The sequence below is a fragment of the Vicugna pacos genome, chromosome 5 (genome assembly GCF_048564905.1).
Source record: "Vicugna pacos chromosome 5, VicPac4, whole genome shotgun sequence".
Classification (NCBI taxonomy): Eukaryota; Metazoa; Chordata; class Mammalia; order Artiodactyla; family Camelidae; genus Vicugna; species Vicugna pacos.
Window position 1 is genome coordinate 75,100,030 of NC_132991.1, and position 20,086 is coordinate 75,120,115.

A 20,086-nucleotide genomic window follows, 5' to 3' on the forward strand; every position below is an offset into this window, starting at 1 on the left:
TCAGAGAAACTCGTCTATTTAGTTGCTTCTGCTAATAATGCCAAATATAATTAAAACTACCCTCTAATAAGCGTACTAATGCTTACTATTTTGAGTTTAATTTCACCAATTATGCCTTTGGTTAAGTAACCTACTAGTCATTTAGCTAAAAGGCATATTTTGCTGCAATACTTGTAATGTGGGTCTGGTGCCCTGAGGATGGGCTGTTTTGTTGAGTTAGAAAATTTGAAAACTTTTGACTTGTAAGTAGCTAAGAAAATATAAAAAGTAGTTGGTACATCTTTATTCAGAGTCTGCAACAAAATGGCAAGGCACTTAGGGTTTCATAACCTGCAGCTTTCTCTTCACAATCCAATATTAACATTTCTGCTTGCAAATATTTTCACAGACCATTAAATAATTAAATGGAAGGGAGATACTGAGGAAGAGATAGGGAGTGAAGAGTCTGTGCTGTGATTATCATTCATAAATACTAACTTAAGTCCAGCAACCATATACCCAACTGCTAAAAAAAAAATACATATTGAGTTAACACATAGCTTTGACTAATAGTTTTAGTCACTAAAATTTTTTCAATTTTTTTATAGCCCATTATGATAGGAATGTTTTGCTTCTATATCTACATTATGTTACTTTCAAATATGAGCTGCTTTTTTTTTTTTTATACCACCCTTCAGCTTTCAGTCATTCAGTCATTCAGAGACCTGGATGTTAGCCCCCTAAAACACAGAACTGTAAGAGAATAAATCTGTGTGGCTTTAAGCCACTGAGTTTATAAATATTGGTTACAACATCAATGGGAAACTAAAACATGTCCCCTTCTCTTCTATTTTCTGGAAGAGATTGTGTACAATTGGTGTTCATTGTTTTTCAAACATTTTATAGAATGTTTTAATGAAACTATTGGAACTGGAGATTTGCTTTTTGGGAGCTTTAAATTTTGAAATAAATTATTTTACTATCTGTAGGGCTACTTGGTCTCTTCCGAACTTGGTTGAGTCTTAGTTGTTTGTGGTTTTTGAGGAGTTTGTCAGTTTCATCTAAATTGTTTCCTCTAAGTAATAATAGTGTAAGATTGCTTGTAGTGCTGCCTTATCGTTTTATACTGCTTCAGTATTTGCTGTGATTTGCCCTATTTCACTCCTGATATTGGTGATTTGTGTGTTCTTTTTACTGTTGTCAGTTTCACTAAAGATTTATCAATCATATTGATCTTTTAAAAGAATTATCTGTTTGTTTCATTGATTTTTCTCTATTGTTTTCCTAATTTCAACAAAGGTAGTTTCTGATAATATCATATCTCCATCTTTCCAATTGCTTTGTGTTTATTTTGGTCTTCAATTTCCAGTTTCTTATGGTAGGATATTGTACATTTTGAAAGAAACTTATTATTTGATATTTTACTTAGATTGTGTTGTTCATTTAGTTTAATTAAGAGACTAGTTATAGGAGTAAAACTGCCAATGGAATGAAAATTTTTACAGCCAAGATTTTTTAAAACACTAATACTGTATTAATAATTGTCTTGAGTAGTGAATGCAGGGTGTATTATGTGTAAGTATTTAGATGGATTTAATCATGCAAATATCAGAACACTTTGAGTTTATAAAACTTCATTTATTTACATAATTGTAAGATTTCAATCCATCAGTGACAAGCTCGAAGTGAAGTATGAATTTATAAACTATAAAACAAAAGGTGCATTTAAAATGGCTGAAAATAAGTTTCTTTTAAACACTAGGTAAGTATGGTCATCCTACACTCTGTGACCAATTGTACATAATGTGCTACCAGGTATATAGATGGCATTGGTCAGAACCATTGACAAAGAGATGAGAACAGGCAAAACAAAAGTAGAGGTTCATGTCTGACAATAGTCCTAGCTGGATTGAGGACAGGGATCTAAATTTTTGGCAGTGGTAGATCTCAAAAACTGGACATGCATTCTTCAGCAGTGATAGATATGTGGAGTCTCAAAGCATGAGCTTGCGTCTACCTGAATCACAGGCAATGTAGCAGGACCAACACAAAGAATAGGGTTCTTTAAGGCAAGGAATTTTTTACCAGAGAACATGAGAGATTTTGAAACCAAAACTACGAATCAATCAAGGAATGTAAATGAGTTCATGGTAGTCTAGAATGGAGATCAACTATAAATGATGCAGTAGTTTATCAGGTAGATTCGTAAAATTTAAAGAGTTAGGGAATGGATGGACAGCATGAAGACAAAGTCAGAATCAAATTATTTACTAAAGCATAGTAATGTGTTTAAATACTATTAACCTCCTGATACCATTTAAATGCCTATAATCAGAAAAGACCCTGAAATCCAGATTTATTTGACTATCTGATATTTCTATTTGAAAAATGTAGATCCTTTAAACTCAACCTGTCTGAGAATCTGCCCCACTTCTGAATTCAACTATAGCAGCAGGAGAGCATTATAGCAAGTTTCAAACTCATCTCATCATGACAAATCCAACCTCAAGTCTCTGTAGCCCAGGATGCATTTCCAGTTCTGCTTACACTTTTGGAATCATATATTTTGGTTTTGTGAACTTCTTTATTCACTTAATATAAATGTGTTAATTTTATCATATAAATTAATATTTTATTTTACTCTTACATTACCCCAGAAATAGATATATTCCTTGATTTTATAATTGACTTTTTAATCGGTTTTCATTTGTAATTCTGGTATTTGCCAAGATCTAAAATATTTTATATTAGGCAGATATATCTCAAATAAGTGATAGGCAGTGTATGGAAAAATGTAATGGGAGAAACTGGTAAGAAGGGCTGTGATATTTTAGACTTCAGTAGGAACAAATGAATTTTCCAAACCAATTAAAACTTAAAGTTTTTGAACTGTCTTCTGAATTGATTTCCCCCAAAGGAGGGGCTTACAAGCATGCAGATGCTCAGTGTTTATTGTTTTCTGTTGCCTCTTTTTCCTCTTTACCTCATTCTCTAGTTGCTTCCTCTTCTCTGTCCTCCTCTTTTATCCAGTTTGGTACATCTCTTCCACCTCTCCTCTTCCCATTCTCACTTGACTTCTCATCATTATATATTTTATTCTACCCGATCCCCTGTATCAGCAGTTTGACATTTTTGATTTGAAACTAACACATAAAAAACAAGAAACAGACAGGTAAAAACATTAATGTTGCACATACTACAAAACACACAAAAATGGCCAGCTTGATCTTTTTCTTCAGTTTCCATGTCTGTGTGTGTTTCTGTTATGTGACATGATGTTTCGTATCTATCAAAGGTATTGTGAAAAATCTGGAGACACAGACTAAAAGTATTTGGGGATTTGTGCCGAGAATATAATGTACTATCTATGGTAGAAGGATTTGTAAGCTTTACTCTTATATTAATTCTTAGCTTGAGTTCTAAAATCAATTTTGGTATGACTAAAACTTCACAAGCCTTCATAAAGACATTTCACTCAAACATACCATTTTATCAAACATCTCAATCTTTTTCTGTCTTCACAGAGGGCAGAAGACAGATAAATAATCTTTATTTTTGTCATATTGTTTTTTAAAGACTGCTGTCCTACAGTAGTATTAATAATTTAGACCTACAGAACACAAGCCTAAGTCTGCAAAGCCAGAAGGGCAATCAAGATGAATATTTTTCTTGTTGTCAGTGACAAAAATCCAAGGAAACATTAATTTCTAAACTTGAACCCTCTCATTCTCTGGTGACATATGAACAGATTATCAATTCAGTCAATATGACAGCTGCCTTCTTAATTGGAGGATGTGCTGTGGAAATGTCAGGCAGAATTTGCTGCCTTAGCAATAACACACACACAAAATTTTCTTCCGTTGTGTATATCCTTAATCGTTAATTATCCCAAAAGCAAGATTTTAACAAGCACACTTGTTGCCTTTCATAAACCAACATGCATCTTTTTACATAAAGACAAAAGAAAAAAAAGCTTTTAAGTCTTTCTTTAGAAGGAAAAATGTGTAAATAAAGCAGAAATTACTATCATTTTTATTTACAGTTTTTCTCACATTTCAGTAATGTCATTGTGTATTTGCTGCTAGAAAGATTAATCAAAATCTTATGTATCAATATAATGTGGCAGACTCCTCCACTTCCCCCTTTTTTTTTCCTGGATTAGGTAACATGCCAACTCATGGAATAATGACTTAAAAAAGTAACTTTTCTACAAAACAGAATTCTGTGATTTTTTTCAAAAATGCTAATCATGAAGGCAAGCAAATCACTGTCTTTGAATTAGCTCAATTTTATCACTGAAAAGTACACACAGTGGGTGTGAATAAAATATTATTTTTGTTGTTGTTACTGTGGGCATAGGTGAATCAATTTATTAATCTAAGAAAACTTGTGTGGAATATTATTAAAGAATAAACTAAAGCAGAAATTATTCTGATCATACCACTCCTAAACAACTAGGGTCTAATATTCTTTTAAACAATAGGGAGTACACTCATAACTGGTTTAATTATATTTATGTATAGTGACCTAAATAAAAACAATTGCCAGTGATAATAATGAGAACAGAAAGCAGAAGTCTTTGGTTTCCCATTAAAATGATGCATTCAGTGTTGATAGTAAGATTATTTTACTGAGCTGCAGTCATTTCTGAATATCTATAAATTAGTTTCTCTATCACCCCTATATGCACAGGCTTAGAATAATCCCCACAGAGTCACTTTTTGGGGTACCTTTTTTTATGCAGGGTCTGGATTCCTTCGCTGTGTTGGATAGTGTTTTATGTTATTTCATTTCTGGAAGCCTGGCTACATTCCAGCAGCTGTCAAGACTGCAAAGTTGGCTGGGATCTGAGGAGAGTTTGCATGACTTATTAAATACATATTTCTCAAGACTCTGCAGGCTTTACCCTTTGGTTAAAAAGATCAACAAAAAGTCAGATCCAAAGCTAACAATAATTCTAACGTCTAAATCCTATTTTATAACAGTGTCTTTTAAGAAAATTACAGGCTTAGATTTCATTAAGGATGAAATATGATACAGCCATAAATGGTTCACCTCTGCAAATTTTTGTGGAGGTTATATCTCCTACTAAGAATGTGATTCGTTGTAGTATTCAATGTGTCTTCTGGAGTCCTCAAGGAAATTCAGTCTGGAAAATCTTGATTTACTATTTAATATATATTCATAATATTAAGGCTGTGAGAGTCCTGTAATTCTTTCTATTCCTCCTTTTCCTTTATTTTAAATCTCAAATACAAATTTTGTTCTTATACACTGGTATATCATATTGTTATATATTATCTCAGTCTAGTATTTAATGTACCTTCTATGGTCCTCAAAGAAATAAAGAGATTTAGATCAGGAAAACACACACACACACACACACACACACATGATTTCCTTTTGAGTTTAAGAGCCTACCAGAGGGGATATATGCTGTTGTACATTTGTCAAATCCATAGAATGTGTAACACCAAGGGTGAACAATATTGTAAACTACAGACTTTGGACAATGCAGATGTGTCAATGCAGATCCACTAATGCTAAAAAATCTACTGTGGTGGAGATGTTGCAAATGGAGGAGGTCATACATGTGTGGGGACAGGGGGGCATAGGTCTTATCTCTGTATGTTTCTTTCAATTTTGCTACTCAGTTTGCTCTAAAATAATAAAATCTTAAAAAAAAAAGAGGCCACCTGAGTCATTTAGTTCTCTCTATTGTTTATTTTATTTTTTTATGTTTTGGGTGGGGAAGTAATTAGGTTTAAATATTTGCTATTTTAAGTGGAGTCACTGGGGATTGAATGTGTGACCTTGTGCATGTTAAGCACTCACTCTACCACTGAGCTACAGCCTCCTCCCCCTCTATTTTTGATTTTAAATGTCAGATATAAAATTTGTCCTCAATTGATACAGCTTTGCACCACCAGTATTTTAAAATGTTTTACTGTAAAATATTCCAAGTGTATTGACATCTTTGTAAGCATATGATGAATATCTATATACCAATGACCAAGAGATAAAAGTTAATTTGGCTTTTAAACTTCAGTTGATTTTAGAAAAATTAATTTACTTAACTTCTAAATTTAACTTTAAGAAAAAAAATGTAGATTTATTTCATCCCTCATATGTGCCTCTCTAATGACATGTCTCTCCACAAAATTAACCACTTGTCTGAACTGTGTGTTTACCATTCTAAATCAGCTATTACACTTCTATTTTTTACTATATATTAACATATCCATGAAACCTGTAGAATTTTCTTTTGGGTTTTTAGATTAATTTCTAGGTTAATTTATTTATAGATTTATAGATTTCTGCAGGCACAGTTTTATAACTTGAAGTTTGAACGTTAGTACCCATGCATTAGCTATTCATGCCTCATTTTTATCCTTCAAAATAGCTTGCAATTTTCTTCAGAGATTTTGCATATCTTTTTGTAGATTTAGCCCTGGATAATTGACAAAATTGCTCTTACAATGGTATACATTTTTTTTTCCTATTTTATTTTCTAGGTGCACAATTATGGTGTCATACATAGGATCACAGATACATAATAACCCCACAGTTTAAACCTAAAATAAACTATTAGGTAATATGCAGGCAGAGAAGCAACAAAGCACTCACCATTCCACAAACTCTTATGACTCTAAAAGAGTTATGTTTAGGCCGATCCTATCAAGATGCACCACAGAGAATACTCCAGGAGAGGGGCGTGCTCTAACAGTTCTACAAAGGGGAGCAAATAGAAGGTTCCTCATCAAGGATGTGGCATTCTTCCAAAGAAGGAGCATACAAACTGAGGTGCTGGTAGCAGCCTATACATGATTGAGACAACTGAAAACTGATGAAGTAGTTTAAATTGGGGAAGGAAGGAGCCTCTGGTGCCATCTGGAGTTACATTCTTTTCCAAAGAATAAATTGGTATCAATTATCATTATCATTTTTATTTTGCATCCAGGAACGTTACTGCACTCCTAGTAAATTAAATGTTTTATCTATTTTTTATATTAAAATATGCAATAATCTTTCCCTTTCACCACAGCTGACTTACCTGTCTTGTTCCTGTCTCTATTAGCATGCTTCTAGACTCTATTAGCATGTTCCTGTCTCTTCTAGCATGCTTTAAGTATGTATGCTGTCTGCCGTAGCTTTCTGCTGACGATATATATCATTTTAAGGAAATTCCTTTAAAATTTAAGATTGCTAAAATTTGTTTTATCCAAACACATGAACTACGGTATAATTTTATCAAATATTTTTTCTATACACACCAATATTATTTTGCCATCATATAGATATTAAAACAATTCTGCATTCTGATATAAGCTATGCTTATTCACTATTTACTTACTAAAAATCACTCTTTGATTTGCTAATGTGTTATTTAAAATATTTGCATTAGTGTTTATATGTGAGATTAGTCTGAAATTCAATCCTCTTCTATTTCCTCTCCATGCTGAATTTTTTTAATCACAATTTACTCATCCTCAAAGGAAATAGGACATATAGCTTTCATATTGGTATGGAATTTTATTTCCTATTTATTGATCATTACTATATTCAGTTTTTATCTTTCAATCTCTTTAAATTTATATTTTCTAAACATTTAAATTATTTCATGTAAAAATTATTAGCATACAGTTGTTCAATGTATTATTTAATAATTGCCCTTGTCTGTCTTAGGATTATCTGATTATTCTCTAAGTGTTCTTTCTTAATAAAATATTAAGGGTTTGAAAGGATACACAAGAATGATGGTAAGTGATGAAAGAAAGACGAACGGTTACCCTACTGCAGGTAAATTGTGCACTTAACTGAAGGAGGACACAAGATTTAGCAATTATAACTTCTGCTTCAGAGAAACAATCACATCTTGATAAAATCCCCATGAAGACTCCAGGTAGCTTGATCCTGGTGAGGATCACACAGGGCCTTGTCTTCATTTTCTTGAGGTTTCTCTTATCTTTGTGATCCATCCAATTACATCTGAAGTTTTTGTCTTTATCTCTGTTGCCAAGGGCAGGCAAGTAACTCAGCACATTTCTGAGGGTTTAGGAAGAGATCGGAGTAAGGAAGAACAAGAGTCAGTTTTCCATGATTACATTGCTACAGCAGGCTCAAGCTCACACCTGCCTAAGAAAATTTTAGAGTTTGTCATAATTATTGATCAAATAAGCTTATGTATTATTGGCAAATTTTGTTGCTTTTTCTTATTTATTGATTTCTATTTTTTATAATATTTTCTCTTTTTAAACTCTAGTTTTAATCAATCATTTGTTTTATGTCTATTTCTTAAATTTAACAGTAAATTCAACTATTTTCAGTTTTAAAAATATATAATCTACAAATGGAGGTTCTTTACATTCCCCCTTTCAGTCCCAATGCCTGTAATTGCTTTCTTTCATTTAACTGAACAGGTTAATAATGCCAATACAATGTGAAGTGGTCAAAGAGATAGTGGGCATTCTTACATTTTCTTTCTGATCCTACTGAATATGTCAAAAGGACACAGGAGCTAAACTGAAGGGAATTCACTGATCAAATCTGGCATAATTTAAACATTAACAAAATAATTATGTCAGTGAATTATACTGAATAATAAAAAATAATTTGGGGCTATATAATGGCTTGAAAAAGCAGAGAGAAAGGAGGGTAAACTCTTCTTTGCAACTGAAGTTCACATAATAAATGTGAAGGAAGAATGATAAAATTAGAAAAAAACATCAGTTTTCAAGGAAGTCCTAAGGCATTTTCAACGCAAACAAGTATCACCAGTGGGTGTCAAAACAATTGAATGGAGGTTATCAGTGTATAGGATGTTATATCTTCGAACTATCAGCTGTCAGTGGGGTCTGTGCATTGACATTTTTAAAATACTTTCTTAAGATAATCGGCATCCAGGGCCAAGAAATACAGATAGAAACTTTTCGGTTAATGGATGTATTGTGAACATGAGGGCAGAGTACAAGGGAAAGATTTGTAGTAAATGTCTCAGCTCTGCTGTCGTTGGCTTAAGAAGAAATGCTCCTTCTGGATCTTTTTTTAAGCGCATCTTTCTTTGAGTTTATTTTTCTGGGCTCTCTTTCTGAGAAAGGGGGTAATATTTAGCGGGTTAACCCAAGCGCTGGATCCAAGGGGGGAGGGGTAGTTTGCTTTGAGTTAAGAGTGTGGTTGGCCTTATGTGCTTGAGTTATGATATAAGGAATTTTCAAGACCCAGCCTAGATCACCAGCAGCCAAAAATAAGTACACGAACAACATCAAGGTGTTGCTTTTGCTGGGCCTTGTCCTCTAAATCTCTCTCTCTAGAACCTGTAGTTGTATGTTCTCAGTGAGTGACTAGGTGTGGATGTCAATGTAGCTAACGTTTAACACAGATACCCACGCAGTGTTTGCTGTTATAGCTGTAGCTGTTACTGTCATAGTCTACCATTCGGTTTGCAGCTCATATATTCCTTAGGCCATCTCTCTGTTGCCTTTCATTAGAACTATGGAAACAAAGAGGAATCTCTGTATAGACTCAATAAGGGAAATCAATATAAAGCTCTTTACACTGCTTTGTAAAAGCAATTACATTTTTAAATTTCACCTATGTTGTAGTTGATAAATTACACACTAGAAGTGTTAAAATTGCTGATATATGTAATGACTTCATACATTTATAAGTCATTTAGTGGAGTAGAGAAAGCATTTTCATAAAAATTTACTAACGATCTTATTTTCAGAGGTGTCATGCATTACCCAGTGGAAAATACAATATCCATTTACTTTTTTTTCCTGAAAAATACATCATGTGCTTGATTGATAGATGGACCAAATGACTTGTTTTTTGCATTTGGTCTACAGATGTTATAATTATACAATGTTCTTTTTATTTGCTTTGATATGTGGGCAACCTATGTAAAAGAATATAAGCAAGTTCTATAAAATTACAGATTTTAAAAACAAAAATTAACTCATATATGCCCCTGCTCCATCCATGGGCAGATAATCTCATGAAGGGGTAGAATGAACTACTGAGGGCACAGCTGAAGCACTGGCCCATGGGCAATAATCTACGAAGATGGAGTGTCAACCCTCAGACACAGTACAGGCACTGAATCTGATATCTCTCTATGGGCTTTGTGCCTACTGGAAAGAATACATAGATCCGGGAACCAAGGATGAAAATAGGGATGACTTACTCTATTATTTTGACCTACATTATTATAATGGCCTACATTATCTTCTGATGACCCACTAAAGATCTTTGTGCTTCCTCTTTCTGCAATTTTGGACCCTGCATAGTTGGAGATCAGGATTCCCAAAGGTAGTGTCTACTTGTTGAGAAATACACCAACTGTCCCATGATCCTACAGGCAACATCTGCCACCAGGCCATGTTGGACTCCTGTGTCTAGAGATCACTGAAGTATAATCACCAAGATGTTTGAGACTTCAGGAATAATGGATCATCCCATCAGGAGCTGCCAAGTTGATAGCTGATCGGCATTTCAAATAGATTTGGCAAGAGAAAGAGGTAAGTACCAGTTGTAATGCTGAGGCTTATCTCAGCCATGTGGGTTGTGGTTAGTCTCACTAACATCCTTTCTAAATACCAGTACCAGCCAGTTGAGAATTTTCCCAGACTGAAGTGTGGTCTGAGTATCTTTCTACCCAGGACTTCACTCCTTCTCTCCTTTCATAGGTATCAAGCCTCTGTTATGGTCTGAAAGTTCTCCTTACTCATACCTGTTCCCTCCCATTTTATCCTTTACCTTCAACCCTTCCAATAAGCCTCCTGCACATCTCATCTTACCTTGGCATCTGCTTCTCACAGGACTAAAATTTACCTTTGGGCTTTTACCAAACAAATTTAGCTCCTTTTTTTCTCTTATCCTTACATGCCAGTCTTATTTCTCCCACTAAATGCTCTTTATTCTGTCTTATGTGTTCATAGAGATACTGACTTAGTGCATGCGATTATTGCAATAATCTAGAGTTTTCAGATGGTGTCATGAGTTAATTACAGAATTATTACAGAATAACGTCTCTATCCCATTTCTTGATACATAGGGTCATTTGCTTTTGAGGTTTATTTTTCATTTTAATCAGCCTGACCTTCGTCCCCATGCTGAGCTGTCTATATTTTCAAGACAAACTAAGGACTTTTGTGATTTTGTGACTTTGCCTATTTCATTTTTTTGTACCTACAATTCAATTGTGCTTACAATTCAAGAGGGTCCTGGTTCCCTCTATCAAGAGTTATGGCCCCTGCTGCCCCTTTAATGGCCACTGCCATGGACTTTGCAGGATTGCCTGGTGATGAGCTATAAGATAATAGAATAAGAGAAGAAATTAGAAAGAGAAGTAGATTCCCAACTTCCTCTCTGAACTTTAGGAGTTCCCTCTTCTGCTCCTCAAGTCAGAACTAACAACCGTGTCCTTGAGCTCTCCCTGTCAGAGCTCACTTCAGAATTTCCTCAAATAAGTTTTCCCTGCAACTTCCGTCCTGGTTTTATAGACTTTTTTTTTTCCCAGTGGGAAAGCATGGGTGAAATATACTTACTGCTTCTTACTGGGACACTGTGAATAGTTGCTTGAGACTCTGGGCCCTGTTAAAGTCCTCTGGGGAATGTTACTGGTTTCATTTTAGTGGGCAGGCAAGCTGGCCAGGCTCTGATGCAAGTACATCTGCTTTCTGTGGCAGTGACCCCAGCAGCGACTGAGTTTTGAAAGTATTTGCAGGAGCTATTTGAATTTGCCTGTCTGTGCCCCACTCAAGGTGATTTAGGACTCAGCAGTGTTCCTACTGCAATTCAGTTCTCAAAGACTTTGCTGTAGTTCTTTGGGATACTTCGGCAGACATGCAGCTGGACAGCCCAAAGTATCTACCTTCATACACAGACCTGGGGACCTCCTTTTCTAGCTGCTTTCTCTCCAGGATTTCCCCCACACTGTCCTCATGCAGAGTGCCTTTCACCAGTTCCTATGGCTGGAAATACTGATATTTCTCAGAGCTTTAAGTTTTAGCAGTTAGCACTGTCCCACAGTCCTTCCTGATTAAAGCCATCAGAGGGCAAAACAGTAAGAGAAAAGAGAAATTCAACCAATCATTTAATCAGTCATCTGGTAATGGGAATCTTCCCTCATATTTATTACATAATTAAAGTCCTTTTCCTGATTCTTCTATCCAGAGGCACAGAGTTTTTCTCTAGGGTGCTGGCAACCTCAACATGGTAATGACAGTGCAGATCTGAGACTGGAGCAGACTTCAGAGCTGGCTCAGGACAGAGAAAAATGGACAAAATAACAATAATGTGGTTTCTTTCTTCACACACTGGCTCAGAGGCACCTTTTCCCCTTCCCCTATCCAAAAAGACTGGTTTCTCTCGGAGTTATTTTTTATTTCTCCTCCTTCCCAGTTATGAATTTGGTTCACTTTTAGGTTACAGCTAGGAAACAAAAGAGGGCACAAAAGAAGTAAAAATAAAGAAAACTCACCTCCTTCATTTTAAAATTTTTTCTTCAAGTCTAGGCTTTCCTCCCCAACTTTCTTCTTATTATTATTCAGAATCTCCAGGCACTGTGGGTGAGTGTCTGTTTATGTGTGAATGTGGTGTGTTTCATTTGGGCCAGAAGTTTAGTAATAATTACTGGGTGAGAAAAGCTGCAGAGAGATTAATCCATCTTCTCCAGAATTGGAATTTTTAACTTATGGTTATGAGTTTTTATTAAACTTCATACTAACTGTTTATGTTAATGTCACAATAAAATAAAATAATGTTATTGTGTTAGATTTTGATCTTATTATTTTATGGAACACTTACCTTCTAGACCATGGGTTAATATTTCCTCTTTATGAATTTGCAGAAAACTCCACTATATGCTGTTTATAAGATACATACTTTAAATATTAAAGATACTAATATATGGAAGGTAGGAGGTATGAAAAATGATATCATATGTCTGCATTTATCAAAAGAAGGGTGATCTAGACCTTAAGGCAAGAAATACCACTACATATTAAAGAAGAACATTTGTAATTATACAGAGCCAATTCAACAAAAATAATTTTTAAATTATACACTAATAACAAAGCTTTAATATATAGGCAAAAGAAAATATTAAGACCTGTATATAAATTTGAAGATTTTATACTGCTTGTCAGTAATTAACCCAACACATAGAACATGGTAAAACACAGTTCTTTCAAATTTATATAAAACATTTAACATACTTATATCAGGCCAACAAATATCTAAAAATAAAGTAACAGCAAATATATTTTCTGATCACTGTGGAATTAAGATAGCTAAGATAACCACAAAATGCCCAAATGTTAGAAAATTTATAAAAAATTACAACAGATCATAAAATATTTTGCATTGAATGTTAATAAAGAAATGTCCTAACGAATTTTGTTTGATCTATCTATGGCTGTCCTTAAAAGGAAATGTATAGTCTTACAGAAATATAAAAGACAAAATGCTAAAATCAATGCTGTTCCTATCTATTCCAAGAGTTAGTTAGAAAATGGAGCAAATTAAGATTATAGAAAATAAAGGAAGGAATAACAAAAGCAGAAAGTAATGGCATCAAAAACATATACAACAATTCAGTGAGAAGTTTTTCTGAAAAAGACAACAATTGATAATATAAAAATGGGTGGAGAGAAGGTACAGTTTGTAATACGAGGAATGAAAAACAGAATACTACTACACTTACAGACACTATGTAGGCAACCATGTATATGAACAAGTTTATGCCAACACATTACAAAATTTAAATGACATACAAAAATTCCTTTAAAAAGCCTAACCAAATACATGGGAAGGAAAAAAAAAAGGAACGTTCATTCATCTATTAAAGAAAACATAATCAGCAATTTGAAATCTTACAATGAAGAAATCCCCTATGACTTTGTTGATGATATCACGAGGCATTAAGGGAGAAATAACAGGAGACCTACACAAACGTTTGCAGAAGATAGGAAAAGATGAAAAATACGGCAACTTGCATTATGAGGCCAGAGTAACCTTGAAACCAAGAGACATTTCATGAAAGCAGTATTTTTGGTCAATATTTGGTTGTAGTCCTTTTTCTACTCTTTCCTTTCTTGGAGGGCTACCTTATCCTCTTTTCCTTTCTCTAGTGGATGGTATTCAGTAATTACCTCCACAGATGCATACATGTCACTTGCTTTGTGTCTTGAAATGGCCCAAGAAGAACTTTTGTGCATTTTTCCCACTGTAGCCAAGCCTGTGCTTCTGCTCCTGCCCACTGCCCACTGGCTTCCCCAGTTGCTACCTGGAGAATCCAGGTGACACAGCCTGGAAGTCTGGGGAATGGATGTCTGTAAGGCAGATTTGGACCCATGAGAAGCAGGGAAAGGTCGAACGCTGGGGGGTTGTTTTCTCCCTTCTTCCACCCAGGTGGACTTTGCCACAGTTCATAAAGTCCATCTCCATATAGCCCCTCAACACTGAGCAATCCGTGGTACCTACAGCAGGAGCAATCATGTATCCCATCACATTTGCTCTCCTGCCTCAGTCCTCACCAGTGCCACCCCCCAACCTTTATAGTTCTGCTTCCTTCAGATGGCACTACATAGTAGATGTATAGAAGGGTTTTTGTAATTTACTTTCTTCTGAACACAAGCTGAAGCAGTGTTTACATAAGGTCTCCATTACATCTATCTTCAGTCTGTGAATGTTAATGTCCATTTCACTATTTCTTTTTAATTTAGGCTTTAAAATGGACTACTTCCATCAATCTTGGTATTAAGACACAGCCTAGAAGATAATGAGACAACTTCCATTTGAGAATGAGTTTGATGTCCTTCTACTATATATTATATTGCTGTCTTCAGAATTCTTCCAAAGAGATTAAAAGCCTCTCCCTCCATCAATATTTTGGAAATCTGAAAGGTGTTGCCACAGAAGGGCAGAACAAATGAATGGCAGATGACAGAAAAGGGGAACAATTAGCAGCAGGGGATGAATCTGCTACACAACGTTTGGACTGTTAAATTTTGCCAACTATCCTTGAATCTAACAATTCTCAACTCCAATGCTGAGCCTTAGTGATTCAAAAATCCAAAAACGGGCATACCAAACATACTTGGCCATTTCATGTGCCCATAATGTGCCCAATATAAGCTATCTTTTAACTTTTCATGTGCTTCATGGAAATTGATGTACTCTAAGTCTTTTCTACAAGAGCCAGAGACTCTGTGAATATCAAGGCTACAACTAAAAGGTTAAACTACTCTCCATCAACTAACTTGTGTGTGGCGGTGGTGGGGGTGGGGGGTGCTCACTGATTCCTCCTCTGGCCAGACCATATATTAGAATTTTAACACTATTTCTAAAAAAAATTAATGTCTACCACTCCTTAAATGTTAGTGAGAGATTGGAGACTGAGAGCAGTGTATTTTGAACTGGGACTTCCTAAACTAGAATCTCCCTTAGACACTGAGTAGCTGTGTGCCATAGAGGAGTTACTTAATTAACTTTCCTGTGCCTCAGTTTCCTCATTTGTAAAATGTGCATCATGACAGTTGTGAGGTGGCTGTGAGAGTGAGCTGATACACAAACTTTAGAACCCTGCCTGGTTCAGAGTAAGTACGATACATGTTTTAATTTTTAATTGTGTTTGTAATAATTATTATTATGACTCTATGGGTGTAAGAGTAAACACGGACGTTCAAAGAATTGTTTAGGCCTAAAATAAACTACTTGGTACATCTCAAACTAAGATTACAGCAAAAAGGGTATTTAAATTTTTTAAATTCTGGTATGACTTTTAGCACAGAACTAAATGAAAGCACAGGACAAGAACGTTACTGCTCTCATGCACACAACCTTACTCTTGAAAACATTATTTGTATGGTAGCTATTAAATACAATTACTGGAACAGCTATAGAGGAACCAGGGTTAGGAGCCCGCTGCTCCTGTGACAGGAGGCTGCGGTTGTGGGCACCACCTCTGCTGCTCCTACCAGCTCCCCTGGGACTGCGGGCTCGGCTGCAGCACCGGGGGCAGGGACTGCGGGTACTGCTTCAGATGTTCCCTAGGTTCTGCCCACTCTGTATGGTCCAATATATCTCCCTTCAGAGGTACAGACGTGCGAATCTCTCCAGCATTGTGGTGAGTCGGGCAGAGAGGATGGTTTGAGTTGTGGGTTTTTGCTAGCTATAGGTTGAAGAGGGGAGACAAAGGAGGCATCTCATGCCACCACGATGCTGACATCACTGCCTTTATCGCTTTGTGCTTTCCATCAACCCCCTCCTTTTTCCCTTTCTCCTGGAAGTCTAAATAAATATATATTGTTATGGTTCATGATGTTACAAAAAAGACTTTTCTGCTGTTTTCTGTATTATCCATTTTTGTTTTGTCTGTCCAGGCATTTTCTTCTGATATCATCCAGATCACTAATTTTCTGACACACTATGGCGAAAATACCATGTCATCCACTGAGTTTCACACATGACTTCTACAGTTTATTTTTCTTATTTTATAGTGCCCCAATGCCATGCTAAAAATATTTGGCCTTGTCTTTTAGTTAAATGAACATAAAAGGAATAGTTATTTGAAAGTCTTTGTTTGATAATTACATTCTCTGGATCACTTGCAGTTTTTTCTATTGTGTGTTCTTTCCTCTTGGTCACTACACTGTATATGACAAAGTACATACAATATGTTTTGAATAGTGAATTCTCACTCTAGAGAAGAGTAAAATGTTCTCCCCAAGAGAGACAGGCTAAGATTACAGGATCCTAGTCCTGTTAATCTTACCAAGGATTGACATGATCTGAACGAGGGTTTTAGTCCCTATGAGAGCTGGTCTATTTTCAGTATAGCTTTACAAGTGCATGTCCTGTAAAGCCTTGTGGTCTTCGCTCAAGTGGAGGAATGTTTACTTCTCCTCACTTGTTTTGCAGGCTATGACATGCATTTTCTTTTCTTAACCATGAAGTATTTAAAAATTTAGCTACTTAGTCTCAAGTAGTAGGCTCAACTCTCTAGGTTCCTTCTTTTTTGAGATCTTATACCAATAATTTTGAACTGATTCAGAAAAAAACAAAGTTTTGTCAATATCTGAAACATGAATGAATGGTTCTTGCTTTTTAAACCTTTGAACAGAATTTTAACAAATCTTCTTGTAATCTGCAACCACTTTATTAACATGTAATTCTCATAACATAAATGTTACTCTTCTAAAGTACATAATTAATGTTTTTGAGGATATTCACAGAGCTGTACAACCATCATAACAATTTAATTTTAGAATATACTTATCACCCACTGCAAACCTCTCTTGTATTTGTTAGCAATCATTCTTCACTGCCAGTCACCATTCCACCCCTATGCAATCACTAATCTGATTTTTGTCTCTGCAGATCTACCTATTCCAAAAATTACATAAAAATGGATGCCTACTACATGTGGTATTTTGTGACCAGCTTCTTTCACTTAGTATAATATTTTAGAGGTTCATTCATGTTATTGAATGCATCAATACTTCATTCAATCTATTCCTGCATAATATTCCATGATATGAATGTACTGCATTTTGTTTCCTTATTCAACAGTTGAGGAACACTTGGGTTGTTTCTACCTTTGTCTTTTATGAATAAGACTGCTACGAATATTGGTATATACGTTTGGGCATGGACATCTGTTTTCACTTATGTTGGGTATACATCTAGGAGTGGAATTGTGCATTGGGTGATAGTGCTGTATTTAAGAATTTGTGAAAGTTCTAGAAGGTTTCCAAACTGGCTGCACCACTGTACATTCAGTCCGGCAGCATGCAAGAGTTCTGTAAATCCTTGCCAACTGTAATAGTTTGACAAGGCTTTCATTATTAAAAAAAAAAAAAAACATACCATAGACTGGGTGGCTTAAACAGCAAAAGTTTATTTTCTCACAGTTCTCGAGGCTAGAATCCAAGGTCAAAGTGCCAGCAGGCACGTCTCTTCTTGCCTTTCTGGTGGACACCTTCTTACTGCCTCTTCTCATGGTTGCCCCACTCTACACACATGCACCTGATAATCTCTCAGTCTGTGTTATCTGCATCCTAATCTCCTTTTCTTATAAGAACAAAAGTCATATTGGGTTAGGGATCACCCAAGCAGCCACATTTTAATTTAACTATTTAAAATCTCTATCTCCAAATAAGACACAGTAGAACATGCTGGGGTGAGGGCTCCAGCATATGAGTATGGGAGGTACACATTCATCTTGTAACACCAACAGTGGTTACTCTGTATCTTATTATAGAAATCTTAGTGGGTGTAAATTGGTACCTCACTGTGGTTTTGATTTGCATTCCTTAGTAACTAATGATATACAATTTTTTACATGCTTATTGGACATTCATGTATCTTTTTGGAGAAATGTCTATTTGCATCTTTTGCCCATTATAAGTTGGGTTATTTGTTATTATTGTATTGTAAGAATTTTTATATATTATTTATAAAATTCCCTTGTAATATAAATGATTTGGAACTATTTTCTCACCTGTGTTTTACATTCGTACTTCCTTGATTGTATCATTTTCAGAAAAACTTAAAAATTTTTGATATAGTCCAATTTATCTATTTTTTTTCTCTTGTCATTTGTGCTCCTGGTATTGTATCTAAGAAACCACTGCCTAATGCAAAAGATACAAAGATTTACTCCCATTTCTTCTTCTAAGAGTTTTATAGCTTTGGTTTTACCTCTTAGATTTCAGTCTAGGATCCATTTGGAGTTAATTTTTGTGGGTGATATGTAGTAGGGACCCAGTTTTATTCTTTTGCATATAGATATCCAATTAGCCCCACATTATATGTTGAAAATATTGTTTCCCCATTTAACTTTGAAAAACAAGATGGATTGAACAGTCCTGTTCAATGGCTGATGAATCATTCTAGAATGTTTCTTTCTATTCAGGAAGTTGAAGGAAAAAGTAACTACCACTTGGCTTTTGAGCCCTCTAGAACATTTGTTCTACAAAGCCCAGGTATGTTGGTAGATGAGGACGTAGGGGAGGTGGGTGCAGCCTCTAGCTTGAATGCTACAATCTCCCACTGCTGTTATCAGGTTTCATTAGTTTTTTGTTAAATAAATAGTTCCCAACTTGATTTAAGCTTTTTAAAAAAATCTATCTCCTGATAATTTTGATTGTTTTGTAGTTTCTGATCAGTTTAAAATTTTTAAAAATAGTTTTTTAATGTATTGATTCCATCAGTCTATTAACAAATATCTGAGAGTTCAGACATTAAATGTATTGAAATCCAAAAGCATTCCTAATTGTTTATAATAACCAAGCAACTCACATAACTCACTAACCTGACTAATTTAAAATGTTCCCTTTGGCTGTGTATGTTGTTCCTCAAGCTACTATAAAAATAATAAGTTGATTAGCCAGCAGCAATGCCATGATTATAAATTAGTTATATGGTAATTTAAATAACTAAAAAATGCATGTGGAAAAGTATACCTACTTTAAATTCTGAAGATTTGCTCTGATAGAGGCAGCTCTCATTAGAAATGGCAAAGGCAGTAGGTAGACAGTGCCAGAGTGACGCAGACAGTGCATTCAAATACAGACAGTATGCTTGTATTTAATAAGCACAGCTGGTGAACAATTGAATTGGAAAGAGAAATTAAATGGGCTGACCCAAGTGCTAAGACATTTATTGTGTAGCTCTGTACTTTCAGTTCCATGATTACTGCAAAGCTCTTTTGTAAACCAATATGAAGAAACACTATTAGAGCAATTGTGCATCAATTAAGTATTGTAGCCACAGGAGGAAACACAAATGAATTTTTAAAGGAAGTCAAATTCGATCTGCTTTTATGTTCACGCTGTTGTCCTCTCTAATCTTTTATTTTTTATGCTGTGAATATCTATTATGAATTGAGTATTTCTTTGCACTCAGACCATTTCTTGATTGTTGATAATACTGTAGAGTGAAAAATTGCTAGGACTTGGTATACTACTATTCAGTGTATCATACTTTTCAAAAAAATTTTTTGACCCTTTCGCTGTCATTTCTATTATTGAGTATCAATTTGTTCTATTCTTCCGTATATTACTTAACATGATGAAAACTTCCAAATAAAACCTCTTGG